This window comes from Homarus americanus, unplaced genomic scaffold, assembly GCF_018991925.1.
Source record: "Homarus americanus isolate GMGI-L3 unplaced genomic scaffold, GMGI_Hamer_2.0 scaffold19117, whole genome shotgun sequence".
Lineage (NCBI taxonomy): Eukaryota > Metazoa > Arthropoda > Malacostraca > Decapoda > Nephropidae > Homarus > Homarus americanus.
The window spans coordinates 824,517-840,179 of NW_024754704.1; the positions used below are offsets into that span (position 1 = coordinate 824,517).

At 44.4% G+C, this 15,663-nt stretch overlaps 1 protein-coding gene across 3 annotated transcripts in view; it reads left to right on the forward strand.

Moving 5' to 3' along the window:
- The first annotated feature begins 2,022 nt into the window (after positions 1–2,022).
- LOC121856022 (protein CREBRF homolog) overlaps positions 2,023–15,663 on the forward strand; it is a 58,129-nt gene continuing 44,488 nt past the window's right edge. For 2 of the 3 annotated variants that reach the window (XM_042351274.1, XM_042351278.1), the window contains exon 1: positions 2,023–2,386. The gene's annotated coding sequence lies outside the window, so the exon portion shown is untranslated. The remainder of the gene's footprint in view (positions 2,387–15,663) is intronic. The other variant, XM_042351281.1, reaches the window with a different exon arrangement.

The window sequence follows — 15,663 nt, forward strand, 5'->3', positions numbered from 1 at the left end:
CTCTCTCTCTCTCTCTCTCTCTCTCTCTCCTAATGGAACTCTATCCTAACCTTACTTATCCTAACTTAACCTAACCTACTCTAGACTACTTTAACTTACCCTACTCTAACCTTACCCTACTCTAACCTTACCCTACCCTAACCTTACCCTACCCTAACCAAATCCTACACTACCATAACCTTACCAACCCTACTTTACCCTACCCTAACCTACTCTCCCCACCTTACCCTACCCTACCAAACCTAACCTAACCTCATACCCATCGCCCTCAGTAATACCCTCGTTATACCCTGTTTGGTATTCCGTGCCCCGTCACCAGGGTACCACTGTTGGTCTCCAGGAAGATAGATACTGGTGCCAACCCCAACCAAAAAAAAACCTTACTTTTTTACCTACCTGTTAATGAGAAGTGCCACAGGTATGTACCTCTCTCACACCTTCTGTTGTCTGGAGGTAATTCTCTCTCTCTCTCTCTCTCACTGGGCAATATAATTTGAACTCCCAGTGCAGTGGTGGTAGGGTGGTTGTGGTGATAAGTGTATGGATGGTGGTAGTGGTGTTAGGGTCGTGAATGGTGGTTGTGGTGATAGGTGTATGGATGGTGGTAGTGGTGTTAGGGTCGTGAATGGTGGTAGTGATGATAGGTGTATGGATGGTGGCAGTGGTGGTAGGGTCGTGAATGGTGGTAGTGATGATAGGTGTATGGATGGTGGTAGTGGTGGTAGGGTCGTGGGTACTGGTAAACACGGCTTGAGGTGGTGGTGTACCCAGAGTTACCTAAGACGCCCACCACCACCACCACCACACCCTCCCTACTCACTGCCGAGGTGGTGTTTGTGTGTGTTTGTGGCTGTTACATGTTTTTGTTTGTTTGTGGCCTTGTGCAAGCTTGATTGTGTTTGTGTACTTGTCTGTGTTCTTTGTGACTGTTTGTTTATATCGTTTGTTACTATGTTCATGTTTGTTTGCGTTCGTGGTAACACTGTCTAGGTATATTGTATACCTGCACTGTCTATGTACATTGAATTCCTGCTGTTTCTATGTAGATTGTGTGTATATCTGCAATGTGTATGGGGTGTTTGTATACCTACACTAAGTACAATGTTTTAACCTGTCTACATTGTTTATATTCCAGCAATACCCGTGTACATGATATAATTTTAGTGCCTATGTATATTATATACTTTTACTGTATATACACAGTCTTAATCAATGCAGTCTTCTATAAAAATGTTTACTAAATATACTGTATAGCCATCTTGCCTTCATACAGTGGTTTAAGCTTTAAACACTAACACGTTTTCTGTGATTAACACCCCCCTCCCCGCCCTCCCCCAGGCCAGAGGTTCACATTTCTACCACCAGATGGCAGAGTATTACGTGCACTTTTTATCGATCGTTCTTCTCAGAAACTTCCCGACATCTTTACTTCCAGCGTCAGGCGTACCAACTGTACTCTGTATTGATTGAGCAAATTATCCACGATGGACGGGTTGATTTATGTGATCAAACATAAGTTAACGTGAAACACTGGTGAATTATATTATTATGTTTTATCAATATACGATGAAAACATTGTAGTAGCGACAAATGTTGTTACGTGTACAGATTTTCATATATTGGTAGACCACCAAAACAGTAGACGTCATCTTGACGTCAGAGTTGTCAAGGTCTTCGTAGAAGGACAGTTTATAATAGTCACCAGAAAAATAAATCTAAACACAAATAAAGAACACATGATGAATTTATATATATTGTCAGCTACAACAACAAAAACTAAAAAAAATAATACATAAATTAAATTTAAACAAGCTGTATCTTTCGTTACCGTCGACAAAACAGGGTGTAGGAATATTCGAGAAGGCAGAGACAACCATGTGGATCCATGTTTACAGCCAGAACCGAAGCAGTATGATAACCGCGTCATGATTGGTTGATGGCTCTATACAAATGAGAGGAGGGCAGCCATTGGTGGAAAGATGCACTTCAGTAACCCCCTGGACTTCCTCGAGTAAGACCAAAACAAACCCGAGAGTGAAACCACCCGAAGTGAAACTATCCAGTGAGAAATTGTAACAAAACAGACCTCAAGCGCTTGTGTGTGTTCTTAACGTGACAAGAGTGTTATTAACGTCTTTGTGAACGTTTGGACACACAGATAACAGCGAGAAACCTGTCGTAAGTGCAAGATTTACTGGATATTAAGAGAATAATAATAAGTATTTACAACGGGGCTTCAGTACTTTCAACTGTAAGTGCACTAGAGAGTTGGAGTCCCGAGGAAACCTTTTCCTTATATTTGAACACTAATAATAATACCCTATCATTGACAACATAAAGAAGAGCACAAGTCGGACTCCCGTGAGGCAGCAGCAGCGTTGTGGTGGTGAGTATCGTACGACAAAAAATAATACGTGGCACCTCATACAAACATTTCCGACATTAATTTAATCTTGAATTTTTATTTGTTTTCTCTCAGATACAAATACCATTAAAAATATTTGTAATCATTGCATCCAATATATAATTATAGTGGTAATATTAACGTGTTGAATAGAAAAGTTTGTAGTTGTAACTGTACTCGTACCCTCACTTCCTTTGTTTGCTGATTACCAGAAGTGTTGGCTTTGTGCGTTATTTATATACCTATACCGACTATCTACAGTACATTATATAGCTACATTGTGTGTATAGTATATTAAATTATATAGATGCGGAGTCAATGTGAATTTGTATAACGATATTACTGAACATAATATATATATACCATATAATCCAGTTTAAACTGATGTTACCAGTACTGTACATTATATAATTAACCCACGCTTGCAGTCATTTCCCGCGCTTTTATGACAACAACCAATGAGGAGCGACATTTTTCCCGCCATTGGACAGGAAAGGCCCCCCACCCCACGCCATATAATAAAGGTCACATTGATGATCGCATTTTTTTCACTGTTGCTGCGTACACAAGAGTCACTGTAACGTGATTCTTTACTAATTTAACTTGAAGTTTTGTCTTAAACTCAATATTATGGTTTATTTTGTAAATTATTTGAACTGGAGATATTGTATGCGTACAGAATTCACCCTTTGCAATTTCCCTAATTCCCTATTGTTTTGTTATATAGGGATCAACCTTCTCGTTCAATCTAATTCCTTTACTTTACCATAAACACAAATTAGTAATGAGACACAAACGATAATTTGATACACAGGTAAATAAAGGTAATTGAAGGTGTGGATATAGACATAACAACAAAACAGCGAAGAGGATAAAAGTAAATAAAAGTAAAGAAACAAAATGGCAACACTCGTACACGGCTTCTCTCCCAGGGGCCCCGTATTGAGCGTAGTGGCTATGTTTACGTCAAGGCCACGGTGCCACATATATGTTTGTTTTGATAACTTAATTTCTAGTTATAAGCATTGAAATCGCGCATCACATTATATTTATTATTTATAATTAATGTAATAGATGATATGAATATATTTATTATAGCTAAAGTAGGTGTTATTCATTTAAGATTTGCCAAATTTATAGACTTGGCACAGGAGAGATTATTGACTGTGATCACGTGGTCTACCTGTGGGGTGTGTGTGGGTTAAGATAGTTTGCCAGCTAGCCACAAGGTAGGTATTGGACATATTGTTGTTTTAATATCCTCTGCTGCATTATGATTCGTGTTAATAATGAAGGGAAGTCGAAGGGACACTGTGTAATATTCTGAATAACAATAAACCGACGCTTCATCCGTTGTTGATAAGGTGCTGTTACGTAATGCCATGAAGCCTGTGTTTTCTCTTCTTTAATCGTTAATATCGGTGATTTTCCTTGTATCTTATAGTATTATTATATAAGATAGACTAAGAACACCACGAGTATGATAAAATAACAGTTTAAAAGACTCTAAAGATCATTAGGAATTATTCGTTAAGGCCAATAATTTTGTTTACACATGGTGGAGTGCTGTGAAGGTCAAATATCGTCTCTGTTAACCCAAGACCATTTATTGGTGTTTTCAGTAATTGCTATAGCCCATAGTTAGTGCTTTAACAAGGTGATTCGTAACTGTGAGCTATATATACTCTTCTACAACCATAACAACAACACAATTTTTTATACTAATATTTATTACTGTATTATTATTATATGTGTCTGACCTCAAGTATGTATCCTTGGATGAAAAGGATAAGGGGGAGGGGGGGCAGAAGAGGGAGGGGAAGGGAGGAGGGGGAGGGGCAGAAGAGGGAGGGAGGGGGAGGGAGAAGTAGAAGAGAGAAAAGGTAAAGACAAGAAAAATGAGGAAAAAAGGAAATACATAAAGAAAAAAGGAAGGAGAGGAAAGTGAGAGAGGACGAGAACAGAAGAGGGGGAATAAGAGAAGGACAGTGGGAGGAGGAATAAGAGGGGCACAGAAGAGGGAGGAATAAAAGGAAGAGGGGGAAAGATGAATAAGAGGAGGAGGGGGGCAGAGGAAGGAGAGGAGGATAGAAGAGGTCCTATTACAGTATATATACCTGTACCTGTGATAATTCCTCAACCAATCCTGAATGTAGATACTGTGTGATAATTTTGACCACACACACACACACACATACAGGGTTGAGGGGTACAGCTGCACTACATTCGGGGCGTCTCTCTCTCTCTCTCTCTCTCTCTCTCTCTCTCTCTCTCTCTCTCTCTGCGTTTGAAAGCTTTTAAGTGTATGCTGCTTGCGTGTGTATATGTGTGTGTGTGTGTGTGTGTGTCACGAAGGCAGCATTGCAGTGTATCAGGACAGGTATAGAGCAGTGTGGGGCCGCAGGTGTGGCGGAGAAACAGGTGTGCTCCACATATTGGTTCAGGGTGTGACCAACATAATTATCTCACCTGTAATCTGGCTTCTCGCTTAAGCTGCAATACAAAGGTAGAGTCTCAAAGGTCCCTACGTTAATTGATGTCTCCCTTAGCTCTTAACAGAAGTACAACTGACCCACCCACTTGAGCTACGACACAAACATGATATTGCAGAGGTTAAGTTAGGTTAGGTTAGTATAGTTTAGGTTAGGTTAGGTTAGGCTAGGTTAGGTTAGGTTTGGTTAGGTGTTTGAGAATCCACCATCACTGTGTGTCGGAAGTTAAGTGATAAATAAACTTTAGAGAATTTTTGTGTTGATAATTGTGTGTGGACGGACAGTAAACACCTGTGGCACCACCATAACACATAGTGCCAGCAAGCCTCATCACACACACACACACACACTAAACACTTGTAACATGAGAGTAGTGCCAAACACAGTGCCAAGAATACCAAACCTGTACGTGGGAAGGACAGTAACGTACAGCAGTTAATTAAGGACGGGGTAGTACGTTAGTGGCGATCATAGTACATTACAGAACATTACAACTATTTCTCTTCAGTTTAATAGTGTAGGTGTGACATATCAAGAAGCGCTCAACACACTGACCCTTTCGACTCTCACTGACCATCACCACGACCTCATCTGCAAATTTGGTAAGAAGCTTCTACACCATCCTCGACACCGGCTCTTACTACCACCTGAGATCCCTTGTCCGAGAATTGCTGTTCGACACCACAACCGCATCCAGCCCATACGTGCACGAACTGATCGCTATAAGAACAGCCCAGTCCCAACCATTGTAAAAATTATCAATAACATGTAATAAATCAGTGTATTCACTCCCGGTAAACACTGCTCCTTACACTGTCACTATGTTGAAATGAACTGTAGTTTGAGCTGATCTCCATCTAAGTTATTATATGTCTTATTTGTGTCACTTATATTACTTGTATATTATTTGTAATTCGTAACCCATTCCCCAAATATGTAACTGTATATTTTCAGCCTTCTGGCTGCCAAGCTCTTTCAATACACCGTTAATTATTATTATTATTATTATTACACACACACACACACACACACACACACACACACACACACACCACTAGCTTCATGTCTAAAAGTGTCCTGTAAAATTTGGCTAACATTCAAAAACAAAGACTTCTCGAATCCTCCTCCTCATTTTCCTCTCTGCGTATTTGACCAATGCTTATTACTGACAAGAGAGAAGCGTATAGTGTTGCGTCATCTAGCGAGGCGTATGTGTGAGTATGGCTGAGTGTGAGGGAGTGCTGCGTGCATGTGGTAGAATGGAGGGGTAAGGGGGGGGGGAGGTTGGATGGGGGCGTATCGTCATCCAGTGAGGTGTAGATAAGTGTAAAGTTGGGATGGGGTTGGATGGAACGGGGAGGGGAAGGGTAGGAGAGGGTGGAGGCGCCACGTGACCCATCAGCTGATAGTCACGTGGCTTTGTTTACCTGTGGTAGTATACTCGCGCTGTGTGGTGTGGCTGTACTTGCCAGTATCAACTACGCTGGAGGACACTAGTACTACCTCCTCCTCCCTCTTCCTCCTCCTCCCTCTTCCTCCTCCTCCTCCTCCTCCTCCTCCTCCTCCTCCTCCTTCTCCTACACCCTTGTTGTTCTTCCTCCTTCTCCTCCTAGCTTAATGAAATTCCTCTCGCCTACATACAAATTCTTCCATGTCTACATACATACATACAAATACAAATGCATACGCTCATGTCATATAAACATACATACATACATACATAAATATATATCACAGGAGGTGGCGAAAAACAACACACACACACACACACATAACGCACCCAGACGTTTCCCAGAACCTGTTGTGTAGTTGGCGTGGGCAGCGGGGTGAAAGAAGGGTAAGGCTGAGAAAGTGGGGGTTGGCAAGGGAAGGGGTAAGAAGAGGGTACAGGAAGTGGTGGGGCAAGGATTGACAGTAGGAAGGTGGTGGGGGTAAATGTGGGGTGGGGGTAGAGTTCATTGTGAGGGAGGGGTGAGGAATGGTGTTAGGGGAAGTGAGGAGGGGCAAGGGATGGTGGTAGGGGAAGTGAGGAGGGGCAAGGGATGGTGGTAGGGGAAGTGAGGAGGGGCAAGGGATGGTGGTAGGGGAATTTGAAGGACAATGAGGGAGGGGAGGAGGTGGGGGGATAATGATGGTTGAGGGGGTAGGGAAGTGGTGTAAACAGTGAAGGGGGAGGAGATCATTGTCTTGTCATTTAGAACAAACAAACAAACAAACAAACAGACAAACAAACAAGGGGTTGGTGACAGCTGTATCCTTGTGGTGATGGTGGTGGTAGTAGTGGTGGTGGTTGTAGTGGTGGTACTGGTAGTGGAAATAGCAATCACAAGCACCACATCATCACCACCACTACTACTACCTCACCATCACAACAGCTGATAGTCCAATGTTTGTAAACAAATCGATACACGTGGCCGACTCTATCCTGTTGAGTCACGTTGACACACTAGAGTTGAGTCACTATCCTTGTAGCTTGTTTTACTCTCACTATGGAATTGGAGGAAGAAGAAGGAGGGAAGGAGAATAAGGAAGGAAGGAGGGAAGGAGGAGAAAGTTTTGTAAAGTCAGCCATCTTGTTTTTGTTTTCTTGTTGTGTTGTCAGCCATCTTGTCAGCCACTGAACAACTCGGCAGTAGTGATGGTTATATATGTTGTAATTTAACGTCTTGCCTCGTGGGTGCGGTGCTTGCGGCGGCTGTTCTGGATGCCGTGAGCGCTGTTGCTACGCTGGCAGGCAGGCGGAAGTGGTAGTAGGGTGGGGAGAGGGAGGGGATGGTGGGGAGTGGGAGGGGATGGTGGGGAGTGGGAGGGATGGTGGGGAGGGGGAGGAGGGGATGGTGGGAGGAGGGGATGGTGGGGAGTGGGAGGGATGGTGGGGTGGGAGGATGGAGGAGAGGAGGGATGGTGGGGAGGGGAGGGTTGTGTGGGAAGGGGGGGGACAGGTGATGGGAGGAGAGAGAGAGAGAAGTGAAAGGGAGGGTAGTGGGGAAGGGGATAAAGGAGAAGTGGGGAGAGGAGGAAAATTATCTTTGTGAAAGTGGTTCGAGGGGGGGAGAAGGATGAGGGGGGGGGAGAGGAAACGGACGGTTAAAGACAGGGTGAGAGGAGGAGGAGGAAGAGGAGGAGGAGGGAGATATTCGGCTTCGTACTCTCATAGCAACAACATCCTCTCTCCTCCGCCCCGCCCCGCCCACTTAAAGCTTCAATACACATCTGCCTCGCTCACACACCTGGATCGTTCACACACACACACACACACACTAGGAAAGGTGAGAAATATGAGGCCACATCAGAATAAAGGATAACAGGTGTCTACTCTAATGTTGACCCAAATTAATGTTTCATAAGAGAATTGAGGAGACATAGCACTCAACTGGGGCACTCCTAGTCAACTCAGGTGTAGTTGGGTTAGGTTAGGTTAGGTTTTGGTTAGCTTAAGTTAGGTTAGGTTAAGGTTAAATTAGAGTCAGTTTAATTTTCTTTATCTAGACTTGGTTAGGTTAGGTTAGGTCTCGGTGTAATTTTGTGTATCTAGATTCGGAAAGTGGCGGGTTGAAGGTGGACCTCGAAATTGATTCACGCCGAGTAATCGCTTGATATGTCATGGGGTGCATAGATATTTTCTCCCCCTCCTCATCTTCTTCTCTTCCTCTTCCCCCTATTATTTTCTATTCCTCTCCCCCTGTTCCTTCTCCAGTGCTCCTCCTCCTCTTCTTCTCCCCCTCTTCCTTCTCCAGTGCTCCTCCTCCTCTTCTTCTCCCCCTCTTCCTTCTCCAGTGCTCCTCCCTCCTCCATCAGCTCTCCTCCTCCGCCCCCTCCCCCCTGTACAGTACATGTCACCTTCACGGCGGACACCTGGCCATCTTGTGTGTGTACATTGACCAGATGGTGTACATGTGTCCTCCGGAAGTGTACATAACTTCAGGCCCTGTACATTTCCCTCGTACACAAAGCTCCTATTGTACATATCGTCAGATTGTGTACATTTAACTCTGTACATCTCGTCTCTGTTGCCTAGAAAATTGTCACACATTCAGACGCTTGTACATTTTCTCTGTACACTTAGGAATTGTACAGTTAATCTAGAAGTTGTACATATTAGCTCCAGGTTTAGTACACTGTAATCCTGACACTCTATGTAACTTGCTGACATAATGCATGGTCCTTCAGGCACTTACGCCCTTAATGCATGAGTTAGGATGACAAGCAATAACTCCGCGTGCTTCCCTGTTGACCGCAGTTAACACTTGTACGCTTAATAATAATAATAAATAATTAACGGTTTATTGAAAGAGCTTGGCAGCCAGAAGGCTGAAAATATACAGTTACATATTTGGGGAATGGGTTACGAATTACAAATAATATACAAGTAACATAAGTGACACAAATAAGACATATAATAACTAGATGGGGAAAAGCTCAAACTACAGTTCATTTCAACATAGTGACAGTGCAAGGAGTAGTGTTTACTGGGAGTGAATACACTGGTTTATTGCAAGTTATTGATAATTTTTACAATGGTTGGGACTGGGCTGTTCTTATAGCGATCAGTTCGTGCACGTATGGGCTGGATGCGGTTGTGGTGTCGAACAGCAATTCTCGGACTAGAGATCTCGGGTGGTAGTAGGAGCTTCGCCTTACACGGGTGCAAGGGGGTGCTCAATAAACTAGCACCCTCGCGGGGCGAATCATTAAAATGTGAGGTCAACAGAGGAGGAGGACGAAGGGTACAGAGGTCCACAGAGAATGAGGGAGGGAGGGTACAGAGGAGGGAGGAGGGAGGGTACAGAGGTCCACAGAGGAGGAGGAGGAGAGGGAGGGAGGGTACAGAGGTAACAGAGGGAGGAGGGAGGGAGGGGAGAGGAGGAGGGAGGGGAGTGTAGTGAAAGGGGAGGAGGAGGAGGGGGGTACAGAGGTCCACGGGTGATTGCATCATGTGGTGCAGGCAGGCGGGGGGGAGGAGGAGGGATGGACCCGCTTGGAGGGGTTAAGGAGAGGGAGAGGGGGGGGAGTACCTCTCTCAATCCCTCACCCCATTATACATTCTTCTCCACCATTCCAAGTGAGAGAATGAGAGAACTGGTCCTAGGCATCTAAACCACACTTGAGTACAGCACTAAACCTTGAGTACGCAATGAGGCAGCCACTGTACTCAACCACACCTGATTACGAGGTGTACTGTGTTATCTACTTGAACTTTATCAATGTTAAGTGTGTCAGTGTGAGGTAACTAGCAATAGTCAAGGTTAGGTTAGGTTTGGTTAGGTTAGGTATGGTATGGTTTGGTTTGGTTAGGTATGGTTTGGTTATGTTGAATTAGGTTTGGTTTGGTTAGGTTGAGGTTGTGTTGTGGTCAGGGAACCTCAGCTGATAGTTAAATAACTTAGGAGTTGCTTCATGACTTTTCTTCTTCATTAATAAATTGGTGCCACAGTTTACCAGGTCAATAGTTAAGGGAAATATTCAACTTTAGAACTATTGAGAGCACATCAATATGTCGTAGTTTTAGTGAGACACTTTCTCTCAGCTCCAGTACGACACTTTCTCTCACCTTCAGTTAGATACTTTCTCACTGCCAGTTAGGGGAAATATTAACTTACAAGTCTTTGGGAATCATCTTTGTGTCTCGCCTTAACTGTTGGTCCTGGGGAGGAACTTTAACCTGGTGGTGTGTGTGTGGCCCCCGGGGTGGTCACTCCACGAGTGAGTGTGGCCCCCGGGGTGGTCACTCCACGTTTGAGTGTGATCCCCGAGGTGGTCACTCCACGTGAGTGTGGCCCCCGGGGTGGTCACCCCACGTGTGAGTGTGGCCCCCGGAGTGGTCATTCCACGTGTGAGTGTGGCCCCCGGGGTGGTCACCCCACGTGTGAGTGTGGCCCCCGGAGTGGTCACTCCACGTGTGAGTGTGGCCCCCGGGGTGGTCACTCCATGTGTGAGTGTGGCCCCCTGGGTGGTCACTCCACGTGTGAGTGTGGCCCCAGGGTGAGCTCCGCCAGTCATGATGAATATATTCTAGTCATGCTCCGAGACTCACCTGAGGTGACTTGACTGAGAGAAAAATAGAGACTTTCTCTTGCCCCAGCTGGACCTAGACGGTGGGAGAGACACGTCTCCTGCTGATGAAGTAAACATTTTTATCAAACACATCACCACCACCACCTTACCTCACCTCATCCTCTAGCACCAAACACCACCTTACCTTACTCCATCACCACACACACCACCACCAAGAAGTTGTAGGAGGCAGTAAGGGGAAGGGGTTGCAGGTGTTTTCCGCTGTCACTTGTCAGCTGCAATACCGAGAGTAGCCTTCGTTTCCCAGCTGTTGGTTTGGTAAATTATAGTAATGTTGTGGCATAGTGATGGTGGGTGGTGGCACAAAGGTGTGTGTGTGGAGGGCAGAACTAGTTTCTTTGTCCACCCCGCTATGACATTAAGACGTGAACCTCATCTATGACAACTGGTATATACATGCTGTAGTTAAGCTTATATAACATACCCCTCTATTAAATAATTCACTATTAAAATTAATAATGCTTGTCATAATGGACAATCTCCTTTTAAATCTCATTAATATTTATCATAAAATGTTTGCTTACAAGATACTCATTATCATTGATGTATAAAAAAAAACTCGGTAAGTTTTGGCGGGAAATCCCACGTGAGGCAGAGTGGCCAGCTCGTAGTCACGTGGCTCGCTTTGTTTATAAACACGTCCCCGTCCCACCTACCCCTGCTACCCCTACTGGGTGAGTAACAGCGGTCAGGCCACTAAGAATTGATTTCCTTGTCTCAGTATTTTTTTCAGCGGTGTTTGTTCAGTTTCGTATTTTAAATAAAGTTTTTTATGATATATATTTTTGTTTATCATGAAAGGTTATCGTCCTTATAGAAAACAATGTGATTTCTTTGTTATGGTAGCGCGCTCTGCAACAAATTCTACCGTGGTGGCCTGGCAGGCGACCAAGGCCGGATTTAGCCTGGGGCGGGCGGTGTTCCTGAGCCGCGGGCACAGGAAAAAAAAAAGACAACTCACATTATGCTCAGTAAGTGGCCCTCTGTTGAGAACGCGGGAGAACTCTTGTGTAACAACACTTAGGTTCTCGAATGCACAAGAAGGTGGATAAAAGTGATTAATTGTTTCATTGATTTTTGAACGTTTATACAATATAGATGTAAACACACTCAGCTTTTACAGTAAAATTCCATCGTTGTCACATCCGCGGCCTCTTATGCCCGACAAGTTGCTGCAAGTCGGATGTGATCAGATTAAGTTAAATATTTCGTTTTTTCCGCGTTTGTTACCATTAGTGAGGCTCCTCTTCCACTGGTATTGTACAGTGGATGCAGTGCAGTACTCTATAGCTTAAATGTTTGTTACATTATAGTACTGTACATAACAATGGAACTTTAACTTGAGTTTATACCGCTGTTTGTTTACTTGCATTGTTTACATTGTATACTTAGTCTCACTACCTAACCAAAACTAACCAAACTTAACTACCCAACCTAAACAAACCTAACCTAATTTAATACCAACCAAAATAAACCATACCTAATCTAATCCATCCTAGCCTAACTTAAACTAATTTAACCAGACCAAACCTAACCTAACCTAACCTAATTTAACCCAAATTCAATCAAAAGGACAAAGTCAGAATACTGTAATATTAACCACCTTCTAACACCTTAACCACACCCACACATTAACCAATGACTCACCGTGATCCTCCCCCCACCTTAACAGTGTATAAGTGGGGGGAGGGTACGTAGATGTGACGTCACGTGTTCTGGGTATGGAGTCAAGCCGTTCTATAAGCGATCTGTTTATTTTAAGAGTGTTTAAAACCATTGCCAACTGTTACCTTCAGCGCTGTTGTTAGTGGCACTCTGTTGTTGGCATTAACTAGTGTGGTGGTGTAATGTGCTTAATTAGTATCCTTGTTAATGGTGTAGTTAAGATACGAAGGTGATTAGAATAGTTGTTAGTGTTTATTGTTTTAATATGAAGAGGTCCCATATTGTCCCCTTGTGGTACGCAGATGTCAGTTTGTGTTCATCTCTCTCCTGCTTGCATTCCTTCCCTCCTCCATCCCCCTTCTTCCCGCGCTTGTATTCCTTCCTTCCTTCCTTCCCTCCTATGACCCACCATCACCTAACTTAACCCAGGACCAGATTTTCCAAGGTTAATATACTAATTTACCTCTTTAACTTGTGTGTGTAATGCGACGACTCACTTAACCTAACCCACGACACAAAGATGGATTATTCTCGAAGGTTCGCTCATCTGCCTGACTCATTTAAGATGAACAGAATACAACCCCCCCCCCCTCCAAAAAAAGAAGAGATTTTATCGTAACTTATGTGAACGTAAGTAAAAACGTTCTCACTTACGATAATTTGAGAATCTACCTTTGTGCTCTAACCGTCCAGCCTACCAGGTCAAGGTTAAGAAGGCAATAAGTGTGTGTGTGTGTGTGTGTGTGTGTGTGTGTGTGTGTGTGTGTGTGTGTGTGTTTAATGAGGAAGTAGGAATGTTATGAGTGGGGGAAGGGATGGGAAGGTAGAGAGGGAAGGTGAGAGAGTGGATTGGGAGAGAAGGAGGAGGAGGAAGCTCTCAAAATACACCTCCAGTGAACATGTTTGATCCTGTTTGGCCAACACGTAAACAAAACTCTAACACGTAAACAAACCTCTAAACACATAAACAAAATTAACACGTAAACAAAACTGGCACGTAAACAAAACACTAACACGTAAACAAATAAGTTACCGTAAGAAGTTATGAATGTAAACATAACACTATCTACCTAGTAACTCTTAATGCAGATATACAGTATTAATAAATAGCAGGAGATAATAGTAAGGATGAAGAATTAAGATGATCGATGATTGACAGTTAATACAGGTGAGGGAGTGAGTAGAGGTGCACACGGCTTGCTGGTGCTGCCTGGCGTATGATAATCGATGACCTTGCACGATCTCTTCACCTCTTCTTTCTTTCTTCTCTCCTCCCTACCTCTCACTCTTCCCTCTCTCTCTCCTGCATAGGGATACACACACACACACACACACACACACACACACACACACACACACACACACACACACACATGAGCGCCAGTGCGGGCAATCGGTGGCGCCTGGCTGTCTTATCCTCACTCGTCTTAGCATTTAATGACTATGTTGATAATAAAACCAATTTGACACAAGACGCTGGCAGCTGAGGACACGAACGAAGACTGTCCTCCTCTTCCTCCCTCCTCCTCCTCTCTTCATCGCCACCACTTCCCCTCCCACCTCCTCTCCTTTCACTTTACTTCTCTCGTCCCCACACCCCGCCCCCCTTTCTCATAAATTACTGACAATAATAAGGATGGTGGTGTGTGTGTGTGTGTGTGTGTGTGTGTGTGTGTGTGTAAACGAGAGCTAACTTGGATAACACGAGATAAGAAAATACCTTGAAAATTTTTATTACAAGCTAGAGTGTTTAGGAAAGGAGGGAGAGAGGAAGGAGAGAGGAGGAGAGAGGAGGAGAGAGGGAGGGAGAGAGAAGGAAGAGAGGGAGGAGAGAGAAGGAAGAGAGGGAGGGGAGAGGAAGGAAGAGAGGGAGGGAGAGAGAGGGAGGAGAGAGGAAGGAAGAGAGGAGGAAGAGAGGGAGGAAGAGAGGAAGGAAGAGAGGAGGGAGAGAGGAAGGAAGAGAGGGAGGGAGAGAGGGAGGAGAGAGGAAGGAAGAGAGGGATGGAGAGAGGAAGGAAGAGGGAGGGAGAGAGAAGGAAGAGAGGAGGGAGAGAGGGAAGGAAGAGGGGGAGGGAGAGAGGGAGGGAGAGAGGGGAGGAAGAGAGGGAGGGGAGAGGGAGGGAGAGAGGAAGGAAGAGAGGGAGGAGAGAGGAAGGAAAGAGAGAGGAGAGAGGGAGGAAGAGAGGGAGGGGAGGAAAGAGAGGGGAGGGAGAGAGGAAGGAAGAGAGGGAGGGAGAGGAGAGAGAGGGAGGAAGAGAGGGAGGAAGAGAGGGAGGAAGAGAGAAAGGAAGAGAGGGAGGGAGAGAGGGAAGGAAGAGGAGGGAGAGAGGAAGGAAGAGAGGGAGGGAGAGAGGAAGGAAGAGAGGAGGAGGGGGGTAAGTGAAGATCAGTGTTATACGTTTTATACACAGCTTTTAGTGGTTAAAATAACGTGTGTGTGTGTGTGTGTGTGTGTGTGTGTGTGTGTGTGTGTGTGTGTGTGTGTCTTGTCTCCTGCAAGTCTGGCAGGGGTGAGTGTGCGTGTATAGTCATCACCTGCACTGTCACACACACATACACACACACACAGTCACCATCGTCACTATCACTCACATTATTGTTACCATCATTAACACCAATACACCATATACCACCATCACCACACCACACCCAACAATCCATCACCACACTATCACCGCCACATCACACCACCACTACACCATACTACCACCCCACCATCACCACCACACACCATCACCACCACACAATAGCTTTCACTATAGCCTTTATACTACCTAGGCACTGTAAACGGTGCCATAACGTCGCCATCTTGGAACTGCCATATGAGTGTTTATACAGTATGTACTTTGTTTACATATAACCAACATATGTTACCCATACATATTGTTATATGTATTAAGGTGTTATATGTGTTATAGGTCAGGTAAATGATTATATGTATGTCCTGATGAATACAGTATAATATGTAGTGAATTTATGTATTATTATGTATCCCCTGTGTGTGTGTGTGCGTGTGTGTGTGTGTGT